At 35.3% G+C, this 19,875-nt stretch overlaps 1 protein-coding gene and 1 long non-coding RNA gene across 8 annotated transcripts in view; one reads left to right on the top strand and one right to left on the bottom strand.

The window, feature by feature from the left end:
- The window catches only part of LOC146993028 (transcription factor unc-3-like), a 101,520-nt gene that overhangs the window by 53,467 nt on the left and 28,178 nt on the right, over positions 1 to 19,875 (bottom strand). The gene's annotated exons all lie outside the window — the stretch shown is intronic.
- Positions 83 to 19,875, top strand: part of LOC146993029 (uncharacterized) — a 51,506-nt gene continuing 31,713 nt past the window's right edge. The window contains exons 1-2 of the long non-coding RNA XR_015038667.1: positions 83 to 574; positions 2,074 to 2,154. This is a non-coding gene — a long non-coding RNA (uncharacterized LOC146993029). The remainder of the gene's footprint in view (positions 575 to 2,073; positions 2,155 to 19,875) is intronic.

Genomic DNA, 19,875 nt, shown 5'->3' on the forward strand with positions numbered 1-19,875 from the left:
TATTTCATTCAAATTAAACCATTCTGAGAAAACTGTCCTGTGAAAAGTATAGCATTTAATTCCGTTCAGAATGAAATGTTGTTTAAAAATATGTTGTTTTCACATACTTAGGACTCTGAAGTGTTGTAGAAAAAGAAAATATATACATTTATATGTATATTTGCGACGTAATTACAAAATATTTACACCCGAACGCGTCAAATCCCATAGAACTCAATGGTAAATGACCCAATGTTTTGGTCACCACGTAGGGATCGCCGGTGCTTCAGAGCAGGGTACGGAGAAACTTGTTTAGGGCGACTCCATCTTACTTCCTACCTCCATGGTGACAGCAGTTTTCGCTCCGTTTCGTGTCAAACAACGCAAATTTACTGTCTTGGTAGCAGAACATGTTTCCCACTTGCAATAATAACCTTGGGGAAGGGAGTGAATTGAAGGAGCAGGACGACCTCCTGTCTTGTCATTGTCCACCCAGACTGACCAAACAAGTTTGCTAAGCCAAAGAACGTTCTTTGGCTAAGCGCCATTTCAAGCGAGGACAGTCGTAACAATGGATACAGCTCCTTTGCCAAAAGTAAGTTCGCTTTTAAAATATATATACAATTATTTCTTAATATAAATATCTTAATTATTATAAATTATAGTTAGTTTATGTGTCAAAATTTAAGTATGTAATAAAAAGTAGTTTTAGTTTGCTCTTTTTTTTTAGGTGTCTGTAAATTTGCTTTAAGAGTGTAATGCTGTAACGTAGTTTTATTTATTACGTAATGCTAACACAATGAAAGCTGTACGTATGGATGGTACTTTTTGTAAATAATTCTTAACATTATTTTTATTTTTGAACAATTTACACAAAGCTATCGAATTTAATTATTTAAATTTAGTTTTGCATGCATTCCTATTTTAAATAGGAAGAACAGCGGTGGAAAAAAAAAATGCATACTAAAGTTTTGATTTTTTTTAATAACACAAGTGTGTAAATTATTTGGTAGTATTGGAAGAAATAAAAACCGTATACTTTACTGAATTTCCTATTAAAGTCATATCGTTTTCAGCTTCTAGTAGTTTTTAATAGATTTTTAACTTTCATTTTTTATAAATTCTGCTTATAGTTTGTGACAATAAAATTCACTTACTGTTGCAAAGCTGAATTTTTCCAAAATATAAATACTAGCACTACCTGGGTCATATCAACATTCTAAAACTTATATTTTTGCAAATATGTTGTTATTCTCGAGAGTGTAGGTGTAGCTAAGGCCTCTTGAACATTCAGAAGTCCGGGAGGCCAATAAAGCTGCTAAGACGGCTTTCCGTTTACGATTTTAAAAAAATCTTGCATTCTTTAAAAAAGACTGAAAGCTTCAGATTTTAAATTACGTCCAAAGGGGCGTTTTTTTAACATTTTGTGTGTTACCTTTATTTATAAAATATCATGTTCTTCGCAGTTAAACCATAAAAACATTCAACAGCAATATCGCAAAATAATTTTAAAATGAACATATCTTTAGAATTTCCAATACTCTCGCGAGCTGGAGATTTTTTTTTTTTTTTTTTTTTTTTTTTTTTACTCGTACAGTCTTGCCATTGCTCGCTTTGAAATCGTTTACTTTGTTAATCAAAAATTCGTTGAAGTATTAGAAAATATTAAATAATAAAGCAAATAATAAAACCAATTTCAAATTCCAATTAGGGCTTCCACATGCCCATATTCTATGGAAGATTACCTTATTCAAATTTTGTTGGCTCTAGGTACCGTTGTTTTATTGCAATACGAGAAACATACATACATTCATGCAGATTCTTCATTATTTAATTTCTTTAAATATAATGTTTGGTGGCAGCAATTTGAAATGAAACATATCGGGAATATGCAAAATGCAAAATATATGCAAAATGCCAAAACGAAATTAACAGTCCTTCTGGGAGAATTGTCCCTTTGGACTAAAAAAAAAAACCTTGTCCATTCTGCATAGGTTCCATATTCCTAATACTTGTGCCACAGCAAATTGTCAAATTTATCTGCCCCTTGTCTTTCTTTTAAATTGTAGCACAATAAAATACTTTTTTTTTCAGGAGGCATTACATGATAGTTCAAAATTATCAGATTTTTATAACTGCAAGAAGTTCCCGAAGATGCTGTTAATGTCCTAAAAGGTAATTTTATTTTCTACTCTGTTTTAAATTAAAAACTATACCTAGTCCGGATTTTTGAAAATTCCAGATATTCAGTTGACTTTATATGCTATATACATGTATTTATTTTATGCTAAATATGTATTTACTGACAAATATACGTATATGCCAATATATAATATGTACATCAAATGTTTATTTCTTTTAATGCAAATAAGAAAATTAAAAAAACAGTATTTATTTTTAAAAAATGTAAGGCATGTTTTTTTCAGACTTAATTAAATAGTAAAATTCGTACATGTCTAAACATTTTTATTTCAACTGAAACAAAACGACTTTTTTATATGTAAGCCATAAAACCTAAATGTTTGATGCATTTTTATTTTATAATATGAAAATTAAGCAATATTGCCTTATATTTGTGGCAGCGCCTATCATATTTAAAAAATTAACTTATTTTATTAACAGATAATAGAATGCACAATTAAAAAACAGCTTCCCCTCCCTTCTATTGAGGGAGAAAACCTAATTCGACGGGTTATTTTTATTTATTTATTTCCCCTTCTAAGAAAACTTGTCAGGCATACTTTCAAAATTGTCGAAATATATACTAATTTAAACATGATAATTCTGAAATGATTCATAGATAAATTCATATACATCAAACTCAATAGTTAGAAAGTTAAACTAATGACATTTACTTATTACTTTTCAAGATTATTGCCTTTTCATTTCAATTAGTTATTATATCTTCTCCTAGTGATATTAAAATGAGTGAGAGGATCTGATGAAGTAATGTTCAAAATAATATAATTGTTTACATTAGCAAAAGCTATTGTTGTATCAAACAAGTCTTATAAACCTTTTCGGTACTTTTCCGTTATGCCGGCGCAAGCGATAAAGTCGCCAATAATGGTACAACCGATTCCAAACGGAATATTCTCGCTGGTAACCTTTTACGCCTCATTTTAGAAACAAGTCGCAGCTTTTTCTTATCAGATTGATTGTTTCTTTCAATACTGGCATATTACATAGGATTTTTATCAGATAGTACAGTTTTATGTCCAAGGCCATTTTCGGTAATTAAGTCAATTAGGATGCAATCACAGCGCTTACCCGAAGCCGAAAATATAGAAAAGGTAAAGTCAAGGCTTAAATTCATCCATTCTAATGAGAATGCATTAGCGAAGTAAAGCACTGCCGGCGAATTCAGTCATGCAATCTGCCTTAAAAAGTTGATGAGGACAATAAATATCATAAAATCACTTAGCAAAATACTAAAAGAGAAGTAAAACAGTACTTACAACCCTAATTAAAGCAAATATATTCAATTTAATCGCACATAAGCTCCAAACAGGTAAGGCTGCAACTGATCAGCAATTATGTTCAGAGAGCCCTCATTTTTCATGGTCTGTTCTATCAATTAAGGGTCTCAGAGCCGTCCCTAAGAACGTCCCCCAAAGCATAATACTCGCTACTACCACCCGCCTGTGTATGACCTGCTGTACAGGGAAGGGGGCAGCGAATGCACGCCTGGAAGACGGCATATCCTGACTAGAGCATCGACATGATAAATGAGAAATCGTGACAGGCAGCTGTCTTCCACTTATCCATTGTCTAATCTTGTTATTCCCGGTCCTATTGTAAGCGTAGTTGGCAATGACGCTTAATCAACAGACGAGTGGGACGTCTGTTGCGCCGTCCAGTAATATCCGCTGAACTGTGTCTTCCGACACACATGTACTTGAAATTATGTGGTATTAAAGTGTAAGCTGAGCCACTGCCTGGCGTCGAAAGCGAGAAAGTCTTAGAAGACCTTTTTTTTTATCCAACACATTGACGTCTACTGCTGGTTTCGCCTTCATTTATCAACTATGCATACGCACTAACAATGGCTCATCGTAAACAACCTACCAAGTCGTGCAGATTCGGAGATACTCGTTCCGAATCTTCGACAATCACAATATGCCCTCTGTCAAATTCGCTTAGAGCCCATTACTCGCAAGTAAGCGAGATATACCATTCAAATTCAAGCACCTGCGTCATCCAGAGAAGTTCATTGAAAAACGTGGGGATGGTCATAATGTTTTGGCTCGTCAATGTACTTATAGCTGAAAGCATCTCTTACCAAAAGTGCTACGATTAAAGTGGAAATAATTTGCGTTTAATCGCCAGAAAAGAATTTGAAAAGGCTTTAAGTGAGCTTAATCTGCTTTTCAAGGAGGTTAAAAAGCTCTTTCTCTCGTTTTACGACAGATAAAACAGGAAAATAAAACTCTCGCAAAATTACGAACATAGTATTGCAAAATTATGAAGCAATTTTGTAGATTCGTAATAAAACTTTTTCCATCTAACGCAACCGATACAATTTGTTAAAGAAGACATCAAATAATCTAAAATTGTTTCATCATACAGTGGCATAGATTACTTTTTATACACGTGCATTGCCCAACCGGAATTGTGATTTGCGACGCTGACTGCTGTTTCGAAGGCATGGATGTTTGTAAATGTATAGTGTCTGTGTGACATGGGACACTTTAAATATGTCTTTTAGAGAGGTTGCTGGTAGAAGGCTCTCAGACCCGTTCCTGCCCAATCGGAGGCAGAACTGAGCAAAGTCATAGTGTCACTTGTATTGTGTTAAAGGCTATTGCCAAAGGAATAGCCTTTAACACAATACAAGTGACACTATGACTTGCGCTCTTTGCCACGATGAATTTTGTCAGCTTGTTCTGATATTACTGCCAGAGAAGTGAGATAAGTCAGAATAACAGCAATAATAACAACAACATAGATGTGCTCAACCTGTATGAAAAATCAACAATAAATCGACGGTGAAAATCCAGTGGCGTAGCGAGGGGGCGGTGCAAGGGAATGTATGATGCCCCGGGCGCCGCTCGCAAGGGGGCGCCAAATGGTCTCCAAACAAGATTTTTCGGAAAATTTCAATTTTTATTTTGATAGATTTCTGGAAAATGTATTTAAAATTAATAATCACTGTAATACAATTAATTATTTATTTCCTTGTATTGCCTGATAAAATGTTTGCAGTACATCAACCAAATATCTCCGTATACAAAACATTCCTTCTGACCACTTTATTTCTCTAAAATAGAGATATATTTTTATATTTTTAAAGGAAATGCAGGTAAAGCTCCCGGTTTTTATTTTAAAACGATAACACGACCTTGTCCCGAATTTCTCAAACATATCCATTTTCCAGAAACCGATTCCATGGTCTGAAAATTACATTTTTGGAAACTCCTAACGCTTCCGCTACAAAGGATTGCGTTTCACTCTCCTTTAAACGACTGATGGCCTTCCTGGTTACCGATTCAACTAAGTCATCTTACTGAGACATCAAATATTCATTGCTACAAAGCATTCAACGCGTGTCAATTGTTTTTAATCTGCTACAACAAAAGGAATGCTGCAGGCCGCTCCTTACTCCTTATCTAAAACGCATAGTTTTCGACGTCACACACTAAATTTACATATTCCCAATTTTGTAAACATTATAATTTTCCTTTATAATCTCTTCTACTTCCTTTTCTGAAATAGATTGTTGATTTTATGGTTATTTCATACCGAACCACAATATTCCCTAATTGTTTTGAGCAGTGAATGTGACTGCAAAATGTTCTAAAACTCCATTACAGATCTATAGAGAAAATGATTTTCTAAACCTAAGAGTTGCACTTCAAATATTCCTAACTATTTCATTATCAAATGCTAGCTATGAACGTTCGTTCAGCAAATTAAAATTAATTTTGACATATTTACAATCAACGATGGGACAAGATCCCCTAAGTCATCTGGCATTTTTGAATGTGGAAAGAGAAGAATTTGAAAGGATCGACTTTGATGAAGTAATTGATAAATTTGCTTCATCCAAGGCAAGAAAAATGTATACATAGTAATTAATTATATTAATGTATTATAACATTGTATTATTATTAAAAATATATCTACTTATCTATAATATAAAATTTTAATTGTTTAAAAACTGTACTTTTTTAAAAACAATTATAAAAATATGTAAAATAAATAATACTTTTTTAACTAATTCTACATCATCGTAAGTCTGATTTTTCCGCCGATACAGATACATTTCAGAATCCAATGCTAGTGTGGTTAGGTAGTGACTATTCTTAATATATTTTAGAGTATTTTATGGCAGATTCAGCATTTTATTATTATTTGCATTATTTTTATTACGAATATATTCTACAAATTATATTTCTATCAGTGTTTTTTTTGTGGGGGGGGGCGCCAAAAAGGTATTTTGCCCCGGGTGCCAGTTATGCTTGCTACGCCACTGTGAAAATCTTATTTATACTTCGAAACCAAGCCTGCTGAAAGCCTGCAGCACAAGTTTAGGCAGCATCCAATTCCATATTCTAGTGACCAGCATGATCCGTTATAAACTTTCTCGTCATCGTATGATCATAACTGGCATAACATTTCCGAAAAATGAAGTCCTACGAGAGCGTTTATCTTTTTACTGGGAGCAGGTAAACTTTCTTGCGGAGCTGATAAATTAGTTTTATCGCTGAAGTATTTCCTTCAGTTAATAAAAAATATGGAAGAAGTAAAAAATAGTAGCCATTATTTCGAATCATAAAGCTTTTTCTTTTCTAATTCCGAAACAAGTTCAAAAAAAGAACTAAAAGTTTTTACTGCAGGTATTGATAATTTAATGCAGTTTAACCTTAAAATTAATTAAATTAACAAATCATTGACGCTTGTTTAGGACATTTCTGAATGGTATAAAACAAAAATTTAAAATCGAAATTACATTTTTAGCTTCATGATAACGCAGTTTCAGGGATTTTCCTTTTTGACCACGGAATGTGTAGTGGTGTCATCTACATTTAAATCTTGTAACTAATACTTCAAACATATTCCATACTTATATCTTCCATATTTATTATTTTAGTATTCCCTGTTGTTCAACTTACATTTTTTAAAGAAAAAGTAAAAATATAGTTTTTGAGCTTTATGCTTTAAAATAAAAAAATGCAAAATTATCTATTACCTTTTTTTACTTAGAATATTTTAAAATAGTTCTATCAATTGCCAAGTGATGTCGCCACTGTGGTGATATTGTGAATGTTACTGAGAGGAGAGAGGAATGATTTACTCGACGTATTTTACTCTTATTGGCTGGTTCAAAATATCTTAGGTTTCTCTCCTTTGAATGTTTAAATCTGGACTTCTTTTTAGATGAATATTTTAATAACGTAAATAAATAACTTTTGGTAACGTCAGAATCCTAAGATTAACCATAATAATAATTGAGACTAAAATCATATAAATCTTAAACGTTTTATAGAAGTTTTATATAATCTACAGGTCAGAGAGCAAGAACTAGTGATCCAAATGTTTTCGATGCTCCAAATCTTCAATTTTTCCCAAAAGTTCGATGACCAAATCTTTGATTTGCTGAACCGCAAAATCACTACATCGAAATACGCCATAGACAGAAACAGTTCATGGATGGGCATTAAGTCATTATATTACAGGATCCGCCCAACCGGGATAGCGGTTAGTGACTGACTGTCACGCCGAAGAATACAGTTTCGATTCCCGGATAAGGCGTGGATGTTTATAAATGTATAGTGTCTGTGTGGCATGGTGGTACTCGATCGAACTGCCAGCTTTCAGCGACTTTACCGCCGCAAGGGGGCATTAAGTGTGTAGGAGAAATAAGATATGTATAATTTAAAAATAAAAGTACTAAAAAGGAAGAACGTTTAGACAAGAGAGCTACCATCACACTTCTGGCCGAGTGCCCACCTCGGGTTTTGCTGAAATGCTTTCTCGTGCTTTTCTCTTTTCTCAAAACATATCCACTGCCCAATAAATTAATGTTTTATCGAAATCTTTAAGGAGAGTATTGAAACAAATACGTGACTGAAATGTACGGGCCACATAAATTTCCTTCAGGGGCAGCATGCGATCCGCAGGCCACCAGTTTGAAACTATATACTATACAATAGCTAGATATTTATATTTGCAATTTGCATAAATTATACAAAGCAAAGTGGACTTATTTAATAATTAAAATATTTTGGAATTGGAGCTTGAAATAATAGACAATGTTTCGTATTTTTTTTTTTTTTTTTTTTTTTTTTTTTTTTTTTTTTTTTTTTGGCTTATCTTCAGGCTGCGGACATAAACACTGCATAAAAATAAGCAGCAAGAAACAAGCTGCTAGAAGCAGAAGAAATGTCTAGCAGAAGCGCGACGAAATGTGAATGAAATGCGAGTAAAACATCGAAAGATTCCCAGTCAGCAGAAAAGAACAACGACGCTTTTTTTTTTTTTTTTTTTCCTCCTTGGAAGAAAAAATTAAATGCAGTGTGTATCTGTACACATGCTGCCCATAAAAAAAACTTTCTTTATATAAAATATGATGCGTAAATCTCTACATATTATAAAAGAAAGTGGTGTGTGTGTCTTTCGTTTGCGCTGCGCGTAAGCTAACAGACCCACGCTACGAAATTTGGTACATAGGTGCATCTAGACAAGAGCCAGTACACCTCGAAGCGATTTTTTAGAAATTCGAATTAGAATTTTTTTATTTTATGTTTTGTGACGAAATCACGTCATTTTGAGACATAATGGGCTATAGGAACCCAAGATTTTACTCTACACACTCCATTTTGACATCGTCATAAAACATAGGCATTTAGTTATTTTACGATTTTAAAATAAATTTCGTGTTTCAATAAATCGATTAAATTTGAATTTATTTAACAAAGGGAGCTTAACACCTTTTCAACGGGATTTTTTAAAAAAATGTTTATTTTGAAAAATGTACAGTTTTCTTTGATTTTTGGACACGTTAAACTTTCATCCTGTTATATAATACATTTTTATTGATTTTTTTTTTTTTTTTTTTTTTTTTTGATAAAGTTGTTCTGTACTGCGCGGAATTTTATGTTTTTTGAGTTGCTTTCATGTTATTTTTTGCTTATTTCATTGTTTGTAAGATATTGAGAAGTTTTGCGTGATTTTTTTTCTTCAACGGAAAGTTGCTTAATTTTTTTATTAGGATAATTAATATTTGTATTAAGGGATATAGCTTATTTGATTGTAATTTTTTTCTCTTGAAAATGTAAGATAAAATATCATTAATTATACTTTGCTTTTCAGAATTTTTTGCATTCTTTTATGTTATTTACTGCTCATTTCACTGTTTTTAAGATATTAAAAAGTTTTGAGTGATTTTCTTAAGAAACAAAGTTCTTAACCTCCTTTATACCATTTGAGGGAAGTTGGTTAATTTATTTATTGGGATAATTAATATTTGTATTAAGGGATATTGCTTATTTCATTGTAATTTTGTTATACGTAATAACTTTTTTTAATGAAGTTGTCCTGCAGAGTAAAATTTTACGCAATTTTTAAATTTAATGTTTGGTGTTTCCTTCAGACATTTTTCCGGTACATTTAAAAGCCAGACGAAGGCTGGCTGCGAAGCTGCTAGTATATAAAAAAAAAACGAGTTTTGCAAAGCGTATATTTTTAAATATGAATGATGTGAAGACCAAGGAAAGAGGGCAAAAAGTAATTCAAATGGAATTAGAGCAGAATGGAGTCTGAAGAAGATAAAATATACTTTCTAGAGTAGTAATAAAAGTTATATTGTCCCAGAAATCACAGTACTCATGATGTTAGCGGCAGAGAGGTAAAGTCGCTGAAGATTCGCATTTCAGCCCGGGACTCGAAACCCGGCATAAGCGGTTTCGCCCCTATAAACTGAAGCAGTATTTTCACAGTTCACGAATTATTTCGTTTATGTTAGAGCACGCCAATTTCATTAAAGGGTATCAGCAACCCTTATACCGACAATATTAAATAATTGGCCATTTTCAATGTACCTTTTCTCAAAACCTGCTGTAGATACAGGCTTGAAATTTTTGGAGTAATTAAAGTATACTAATCTTATTATACTGAAATGAGCTTTTGAAACATTTTGAATTTTAGAGTAATTTACAAAATATTTTGTTAGGCATAGTAAAATTTAGCACTTTTCTCACACAAAACATTTTTAAATTTTTTTTTCTTAGTTTATCACAAAAAGCTCATTTTATTAAACATTAGGAATAAGCCATAAAAATTTTAGATACCTTTGAGCAGTAGTTCCTGAGAAAAGGTAAATCGAGTATAAAAAAAATCACGTTTGGAGAAAAACGCGTTTTTATGTAAAAATCCTCGTTTATCAAAGCATTCGATGACAAATTAAAACTCGATTTTCTACAGTTATAATTTTCATAGAGATTAAAGAATGGTATTTTTAGAAAAATAAAAGTGTAGAGAATTTGAAAATACAAAAATCCGCAGTCACCGTTTTTTGAAGATTTTTGGGTTCCAACACCCCTTAACATAAAGGAAGTATGCTTTTGAGGAAGGCTTTCTAAGGAACATGGCTCGTGCTAATGTAAAACGTGGAGAAAACCGGAAAAAAAAGCCACCTGTTCCACGGGGTTTGTTCCCAGATCTAACCAGTAATTTTCGCTGATTTTACTTTTCTTCGGCTGCACGATTCTTCCTAAAACGGGGAGATTTGGTTTGTTTTATGTGATAACGGCAAAGCCTCATTGGCTATATTGCTAAGGGGAGAGATGCCATAATGGAGCACTTTCTAAGAGATACTGGCTCGTTACATATTTGAAAAACCACGAATACGCCCATGCAGCCAGCTCGTTCGCGGGATTCGGACCTCGGACCGAACTCCAAGTGTGCAGCGACATTACCGCTCGGCCGCTGGTGGGCCTTTAAAACGGGGAGGAGATTCGAAGCACTAGTCCAATGGATTTTGCAATATCTGTGCTTCACCACAACTGTGTGTTTAAGCTCCCGTTCCCACCAATCTAAAATGGCAATACTAACAATTCGCAAATACATGACTTCTCCTTAATGAGATGTATTATGCCTCCTTAATGATATATATGTAATCCTTTCAACAGCATGTGAACAAGCATCTTCTTATGCAGTGTTAGTGAACGCTTGTGTGCCTCACGGTGCACTAATTGCTGGGGCACTGCCCAATAATTAGTGCTACAACATCGTCGTGCTTTTTTATTAGTGTTTTTTATCTATGTTCTTAGCGACGCTACAATAATCAACGCCTTAGCAATCTAACTGCACTCTTCTGCACACATGAGTATTCACGAACTCATCATTCATCATTCAAGATGTACCTGTATTTATGTACAACAGAACTGTCCTGTTAAATATTTGCATAAGTCGCCTGTAGTAACGGCAACCGCCGGCAATAAAAGGAGGTGCTTTCCTTAGTGGCACCGCAGTTCCTTTTAGTTCGAGCCAGAATAGACCTGCCCGGGGCGGAAGCCAGGGGATGAGAGATTCCGGTTTCCGCCCTGTTCCGGTTCCCGTCTTGTTCCAGTCCTGTTCCGGTCCTGATCCAGTCCTATTCCAGTTCCAGCCTGGCCGTTTAAGTCCAAAACACGTAGAAGCGGATGTCTGAATTCAGCGGAATGGAGATATACGCCGAAAGGGCTAGATGGATTCTGTCTTTTAAGGGAAAGTGTTCTTCACCGTGCCGGCATAGCTGTTACTTTAAAGCACTTTGAAGTTTTCCACCCAGGATGTTAAGTTTTTGTTTGTGATGTTAAGTTTTCATCAGTGTTGAAGTTCCAGTTAAATAAACCTTATAAGTAAGTTTTAGACAAGGTTTTTGTGTTTTTCAGAAAATTTTAGATTCGAAGTCAGATATAGCACATAGGGTTATTATCGGAAAAATCAACATTTGGCATCAAGCGACAGGATATTATCTGCAAGGTAAGCGACTTTTTTATTTTTGAATTATGGAAGCTTTAAAATTAGCAAGAACTCAATATAGAAGACTATTCAGTAAAGCTTGTAATGAATTTGACAATGAAGAAACTAAATATAATCAGGAAGAAAAATTAATTAAAATAAAAGTTATTTCCGAGAAAGCTAAAATTTTGTTTGATACTGAAATGAAAATACGAGAATTAATGTTTAAAGAAATTACAGACGAGACTTTACTTATTAAGGAAATAGATGAATCTGAATTATATTTTGATAGGTGGAGACTTCTGGAAAGTAAAGTAAAAGATCTCACTTTTGGAACCCCGAATGTAACTTTAATTGATCCGTCCTTTGTTCAGAATAAAATGTTACATTATCCGAAGATTAAATTGCCTATCTTTGACGGCAACGTGAAGAAATGGCTAGGATTTTGGGGGCAATTCCAAAAGATTGATAAAGATCCTACATTAGATAATAATGATAAATTCGCTTATTTAGCACAGGCTATGGAGAATTCTCCTGCAGAGGAAATAGTTAAAAGCTTTCCGCCAACTGGCGATAGTTACAAGAGCGCAATCGAAGCATTGCAGACGCGTTTTGGTAACAAAGAATTACTAACGGAGATTTATGTTCGTGATTTGCTAACCCTTGTTATTCAAAAACAAGGTACACATTCTTTGCGGGAACTATATGATGAACTCGAATCTAATCTAAGAGCCTTGGAGATATTGGGAATAAATAGAGGCAAATATTGCGCGATATTATATCCATTGGTAGAATCAGCATTGCCGAATGAAGTCTTAAAAACCTGGGAGAGACTTAGGTTTTCGCGTAAAGGATCAGAAAGTTTAACCGGCGAAAACGCCGAGTTAAGAGAAAGGGAATCTGACCTTGAGCGCCTTTTATGTTTCTTGCGCGGTGAAGTTGAAAGTGAGGAAAGAATTTCTTTAGCAGCTAAATCTTTCAATGTTTTCGATCGATTGGCTCACGGTAATAAGAAAGGGAATTCGGGTTTAAAGATAAGAGAACCTCGCTTAAAACCTACGGCAGCTGAACTGTTTACTTCTTCTAATGAAGCTAGAAAAGGCTGCATATTTTGTTCCAGTATAAATCATGGTTCTGCGGAATGTTTTCAGGCGCGTAACTTATCGTTGTCAGAAAGAGAAGTTTTGGTCCAAAGGACACGCTCTTGTTATCTGTGTCTGAAATCTGGACATTCTGTCAGGAGGTGTAGATTAAAAACAGTTTGTTTTACATGCGGCAAAAGGCATCATATTTTTCTATGTAAGGGCCATTCACAAATGAGTGAGACAAGGCAACGGAACAGCCTCCAAATCAGGCTGAAACACTCGCCAACATTTCTTCAAGGTCTCCTAAGGTTTTGCTGCAAACAATAAGAGTAATAATTAAAGGAGATAAAAAAAAAATCTCGTTCGGCTCGAGCTATAATTGATACTGGTTCTCAAAGGTCATATATTCTACAAAGCGCAGCTCAAGATATGGGTTACAGGTATACGGTAAAGGAATACCTTAGCCACGCATTATTTGGCGGTACAACGACCAGTTTGTGTGAACATAAAGTTTACAAAATTCATTTATCTAATATGTCTGGCTCGTACAGTTGTAATTTTGATGCGTTAAGTCAGCCTGTTATTTGTAATAGTATACCTTCTATTGGACAAGGAATATGGCTTAAAGAGCTTGCTGACTGTGGAATAAGTTTAACAGATCGTTTAGAAGGACCCATAGAAATTTTAATAGGAGCCGATGTTGCAGGACGATTATTAACGGGGAATCGTAAACAAATTTCAAACGGTCTTGTAGCTATTGAAACAAAGTTAGGATGGACGGTTATGGGAAAAACCGGGGAGTTGAATAGTGAAGGTTCAACATTCTTAGTTACATCAATGTTGAATAAAGAGGCTTGTATTTCTGATTTATGGGCCCTCGACTCGCTTGGTATTACGGACCCATCCGAACAAAAGACTAAATTGGAATTGTATGAGGCTACCAGGCAACATTTTCTTGATACTGTAAAAATAGAAGATGACCGCTCTGTAGTGTCTTTGCCTTGGTTGGAAGGGCACCCTCCCCTGTCGGATAATTTTGAGTTATCGCTTAAAAGGTTGCACGGTACGATTAGGCAACTTGAAATAGATAATCTTCGCCAAGAGTATGAAAATATATTCCAAGAATGGCTCAAAGAGGGCATAATAGAGGAAGTACCCGTAAATGAATTAGATTTACCCCATCATTATTTGCCACATAGACATGTTGTTAAGGAACATAGTACTACGAAGTTACGGCCAGTATTTGACGCTTCGTCTAAAGTAAAGGGTTCTCCGAGTCTCAACGATTGTCTTGAAAAGGGATTAAACCTTATTTCATTTATTCCTACAATCTTAAATAGATTTCGCCAAGAAAAAATAGGGGTGATTTCTGATATTCGTAAAGCCTTTCTACAAATTGGCCTGAATTCTAGTGACAGAAACTTCCTCCGATTTCTTTGGATAAAGGGTGAAGATGGCTTGAAGCATTTTCGTCATTGTCGAGTCGTATTTGGTGTAACTAGTAGTCCACTTTTACTTGGAGCTGTTATTCAATATCACTTAAATTCAATTTTGGAGAAAAATGATGCAGATGAAAAATATTCTTCCAACATTATTGTTAAATTAATGAATAGTTTCTATGTTGATAACTGTGTAACAAGTGTTGGAAGTGAAGATGAATTACAGCGCTTCATGAAAGTATCTTCAGATGTTATGGCAGAACGAAAATTTGAATTGCGGGGTTGGGAATATACCGACTGTAGTTTAGAAACAGAATCTATTGCGAATGTATTAGGTTTGTTATGGGAAAGACAAGGCGATACTCTTCAAATAAATGTTGCTAATTTACAAAATCTTTGTTTCGAGAAAGTTACGAAAAGAAGTATTTTGGCAATAGCCCATAAAGTATTTGATCCCATCGGTATAACATGTCCAGTCCTTATATTACCTAAGATGTTATTACAGCGTACATGGGAAACAAAAGTAAAATGGGACGAAGAAGTTAACACCGAAATTAAAAGTAAATTTTTGAAATGGGTAAAGGACATTTTTCTTTTGAAAAACATTAAAATTCCAAGGTGGATACGATATCAGCCAAAACAGTGTTCAATCCATGTTTTTTGTGACGCCAGTCAAGCAGCGTATGCGGCAGTAGTTTTTATTCGTGTAGAAGAACCTGAATCAGTTAAAGTACAGTTGCTTCAGCCTAGGTCTAGAGTTTCCCCTTGTGGTAAAAAGGAAACTACCATTGTAAGATTAGAATTGTTAGCAGCAACTATTGCATCTCGTCTTGCTGCAGACGCTCTAAAAGACTTTGAGGCCAGAAGTATATTTTTCTGGACAGATTCAACTACTGTCCTTGCATGGATAAAAAGGGAAGAACAATGGGGGACATTTGTAGAAAATAGAGTACAGGAAATAAGGCTTTTGACACGTGTGGAGGATTGGAGGCATATACCTCGTCACCTTAACCCTGCAGATCTTCCAAGTAGAGGGTGTTCAGTTCGCCAACTCTCCCGGTCAAAATGGTGGGAGGGTCCGAGCTGGCTTTTAAAATCGCAAGAAAATTGGCCGAGTGCCGAATTTATAACTGATGAAGCGGAAATAGCCAGCGAGAAAAAAAAGGCAGTGGTTTCATCTCTAGTGTCTACTGAAAGGTTTAGTTTGAGTGAGCGATTTTCTAGCTATCGAAAAACAGTTAGAGTTGTTGGTTGGATTCAACGATTTTTCTTTAATTGCAGAAATAAGAAAAAAAGGAAAGGTGAACTCACTGTTGATGAAATTGATTTTGCAGAAAAGGTTGTTATTCGCTTGATTCAATCGGAATCGTTTCAGGATATAGAAGACGCATGCTTACGAACTCTTAGTCCATTTTACGATGCGGGAATTCTAAGAATTAAAACTGGTGCGTTTCGAAGAGATGACACGTTAGAGTTTAGAACACCTATAATATTACCAGGAGAACATCCATTAGTTAGGAATTTAATTATGGAAGAACATAAAAAGAAAGGACATGCAGGTGTACAATATATACTGAATACCTTAAGGGAAAGGTTTTGGTTGTTATCTGGCAGAAGAACGGTGCGTTCTGTTTTGAGTAAATGCATTACTTGCAAGAGATATTCTGCTGCACCTGTTGACCACATATCAGCCCCACCGCCAATAGAGCGAGTAAATGATTCAGCAGTATTTCAAGTAACGGGTATAGACCTTTGTGGTCCTTTATTGTTGAGAAACAAAGAAAAGGCATGGATTTGTGTTTTTACATGCGCCGTTTATAGAGCGGTCCATTTGGAGTTGCTGACTTCTCTATCTACAGAAGTGTTTCTTCAGGCTTTTCATCGGTTCGTGTCACGAAGAGGTAAACCCACAACTGTGTACAGTGATAATGGAACTAATTTTGTAGGAGCTTCAAATGCATTTAAATTAATAGATTTTGAACAAATTAATCGGCAGGCAGCCAATGAGCGGATAACATGGAAATTTATTCCCCCAAGTGCTCCATGGTGGGGTGGTTGGTGGGAACGTCTGATCGGAATGATGAAGCAAGTCCTTAAAAAAGTTCTTAAACATGCTTGTTTAAATTATGAAGAAATGTACACGATACTGTGTGACTGTGAAGCGATTCTTAATGACCGACCGTTGACAGTAATTCCTTCCGATCCTGAATTTAAAGCTTTAACTCCTGCCGACTTTTTAAAAGAAATTAGAACTAGTAGTTTGCGGGATATAAAATACGGTATTAAATCAAGTAATTTACAAAGAAGATTTCAGTATATTCAAACTGTACGAGAAGCATTTAAAAATAGATTTCGTAAAGAATATTTGGGAATTCTCAAGGTTTCGCATAAAAGAGCTGAAAGGAAAGTTACTATTAAATTAGATGATATTGTTTTGATCGGTAGTAGTGACAAAAGACTTTTTTGGCAACTTGGTCGTGTCATAGAACTACTTCCAGGACCTGATGGAATGGATCGGCTTGCAAGAGTAAAGACCCGAAATGGAATTTTGCTTAGAGCAGTTCGAACTCTGTATCCTTTAGAGGTAGCGCAAAATGATGTACCCGTGAAGCTGCAGAATGAAAAACAAGATTCTTTGTCTGAACTTAAACTCAACATAGATGATAAATCTGTCAGGCCTGTAACACGATCTGGTAGAACTGTAACTCCGCCGGACAGATTGGCATATTAAGGCTCTTTTGCATTGTTTTACTTTGATGTGAAAGTTCACTTTTTTTTTTCTTTTTTTTTTTTTTCTTTTTTTCTTTTTTTTTTTTTTTTTTCCTTAGGTGGAAGGATGTTAAATATTTGCATAAGTCGCCTGTAGTAACGGCAACCGCCGGCAATAAAAGGAGGTGCTTTCCTTAGTGGCACCGCAGTTCCTTTTAGTTCGAGCCAGAATAGACCTGCCCGGGGCGGAAGCCAGGGGATGAGATATTCCGGTTTCCGCCCTGTTCCGGTTCCCGTCTTGTTGCGGATCCAGTCCTGTTCCGGTTCCCGTCTTGTTCCAGTCCTGTTCCGGTCCTGATCCAGTCCTATTCCAGTTCCAGCCTGGCCGTTTAAGTCCAAAACACGTAGGAGCGGATGTCTGAATTCAGCGGAATGGAGATATACGCCGAAAGGGCTAGATGGATTCTGTCTTTTAAGGGAAAGTGTTCTTCACCGTGCCGGCATAGCTGTTACTTTAAAGCACTTTGAAGTTTTCCACCCAGGATGTTAAGTTTTTGTTTGTGATGTTAAGTTTTCATCAGTGTTGAAGTTCCAGTTAAATAAACCTTTAAGTTTTAGACAAGGTTTTTGTGTTTTTCAGAAAATTTTAGATTCGAAGTCAGATATAGCACATAGGGTTATTATCGGAAAAATCAACAGTCCTACACTAACCTTGTGCTCCAGCTCTCGTGTGACTTCATGTACTCCATTTGTCTTTTTGTGCCTTAAGTGACTATGTGTATGTACCTGTTTTATGTGCTCTCTGTTTATGCATTTTACGCATTGTGTTTTGTGTATTGTGTGCCTATGTGTTTTTAGGTCTTTTTATGTGTACGTCTTATTGTAAAGTATTTTCAGTTTAACTTCCTACTATCTGTAACACCACAGCTTGCCTCTTCAATCTGTAATATAATCCTACTAATGCCCTTGTAAGGCCATGTACTTCCCTTTGACAACCTCAATAATCTCCTGGTGCTGCCTCGTGCGGCTCCAGGGAGCTTTTGCTGTAGTTAGACTAGGAAGTGGAACATATGCCTGTTTACCTCTGTTAGACACCAGGCGTTCCAGTCCTCCGTGACCTACCTACCTTTGATACCGGTTTCAAGGAACTCCATATACTTTTCTGAAAGCTCATGTCACAAGTAGAAGAACTGGGAAATCTTAGGGCAGAGGGACAAGCGTTTAGGAGCTATAGGGCGCACAAAGTATCAGAAAAATGTTGGAAACATGACGCCAAAAGTAGCTAAAATACTCGTTTCACGTGTTTATATGAACTAATAATAGAGTAAGAAGGTGGGGATCTTAATATAAAGGAAGAAACAACTCGTTGAAAAGAAACATTATACGTTGAGATGTTGAAAATGTGACTCGTTATTATCTTCAAACAAAATCCATTACAAGAGACAATCCATGTGCAATTCATCGAAGTTCCAACTGCTCTAGGGAGGACATCACGCATGCTCTATAAAGAAGTGGAGAGGGTCCATGCACGACCATTCAATTCATTCATATGATAGTCTATTTATTAAAAGTTACAAAACAGAATTCATGGATAAAGAGAATTTAAAGAAAGGAAAAAATGAGCCTACGGAAATCATCTATATTGTGTTCATTTAACGCTACAAACAAGGAAGGAACAAGGAAGTTATTTTTAAATATTTGAAACGTTTCATTTAACAGAAAAAAATTGAGTTTATTTTCGTACATTCAAAGGTGGTGTGGTGTATTTAATTATGGCAAAGCACACGAGGGCTATCTGCCTAAAGGGAGGGATGCCTTTCGTGGAGGACTTTCTAAGGGAAACTGGCTCGTATACACGTTACACATGGGGAAAACCACGAAAACGCCCATGCAGCCAGCCCGTTCGCGGGATTCGAACCTCAGACCGAACTACCAGTGTTCAGCGTCTTTACCGCTCGGCCGCTGGTGGGCCCGTACATTTAAAGGTAAACTGATTTATTTTTACTGCTAACAAATCAATTATTAGGCCACAAAATAGTTTTGTATTTTATATGTATTTCAACGAATATGATGTTTTCAAGGGTATTTAAAAATTCCTTATCGTTTTTATATAAACCTCTGGGTATTGGGCTGTATTAAAGCATGGTACGCCTAATTTCTCCCCAGTCTTCGTTTCTTTAATGTTTAGATTTATATAACACGAAAGATTGACAGTTCAGTGAAGTCTGATTTCTTAAGCTTTCCATTCCTCCTTTTGAACAAGGTTAACAGAAGAAAAATTCTTCTGTTGAATCTGGGCTACCTCCCACAATATTTCCCTGTTTTGAGAGAATATTTCAAACGGCAAGAGGTAAAATTAAGACTAAAGCTGTCTCTTAAAAATCCGAAAATTCGAATTGAAAACAACTTTAAACATAAAATGATCTCTGCAAACTATGTAAGAATTTCAAAGAAAATTTCAGGAAAGCTCAAGCCTTTCTCTGATTCAATTTTTTTTTTAGCTCCAATTTTTTTTTTTTTTTTTTTTTTTTTTTTTTTTTCTTAATTCATTTACTTTAGAAAGTACACTTAGCCGAATTAAATGCATTGACTTCTGGATGGTCGTCTAGTGAAACCGTATTACTTGTATATTCAAGCTATGGTATGAAAGATACTATATAGCACTGACATGAAGGATATAAACTGATAACATAAATATGTTCATACGCTTGTCATTA

The sequence above is a fragment of the Stegodyphus dumicola genome, chromosome X1 (assembly GCF_044657685.1).
Source record: "Stegodyphus dumicola isolate Sdum_Otavi_A_Nest chromosome X1, ASM4465768v1".
Lineage (NCBI taxonomy): Eukaryota > Metazoa > Arthropoda > Arachnida > Araneae > Eresidae > Stegodyphus > Stegodyphus dumicola.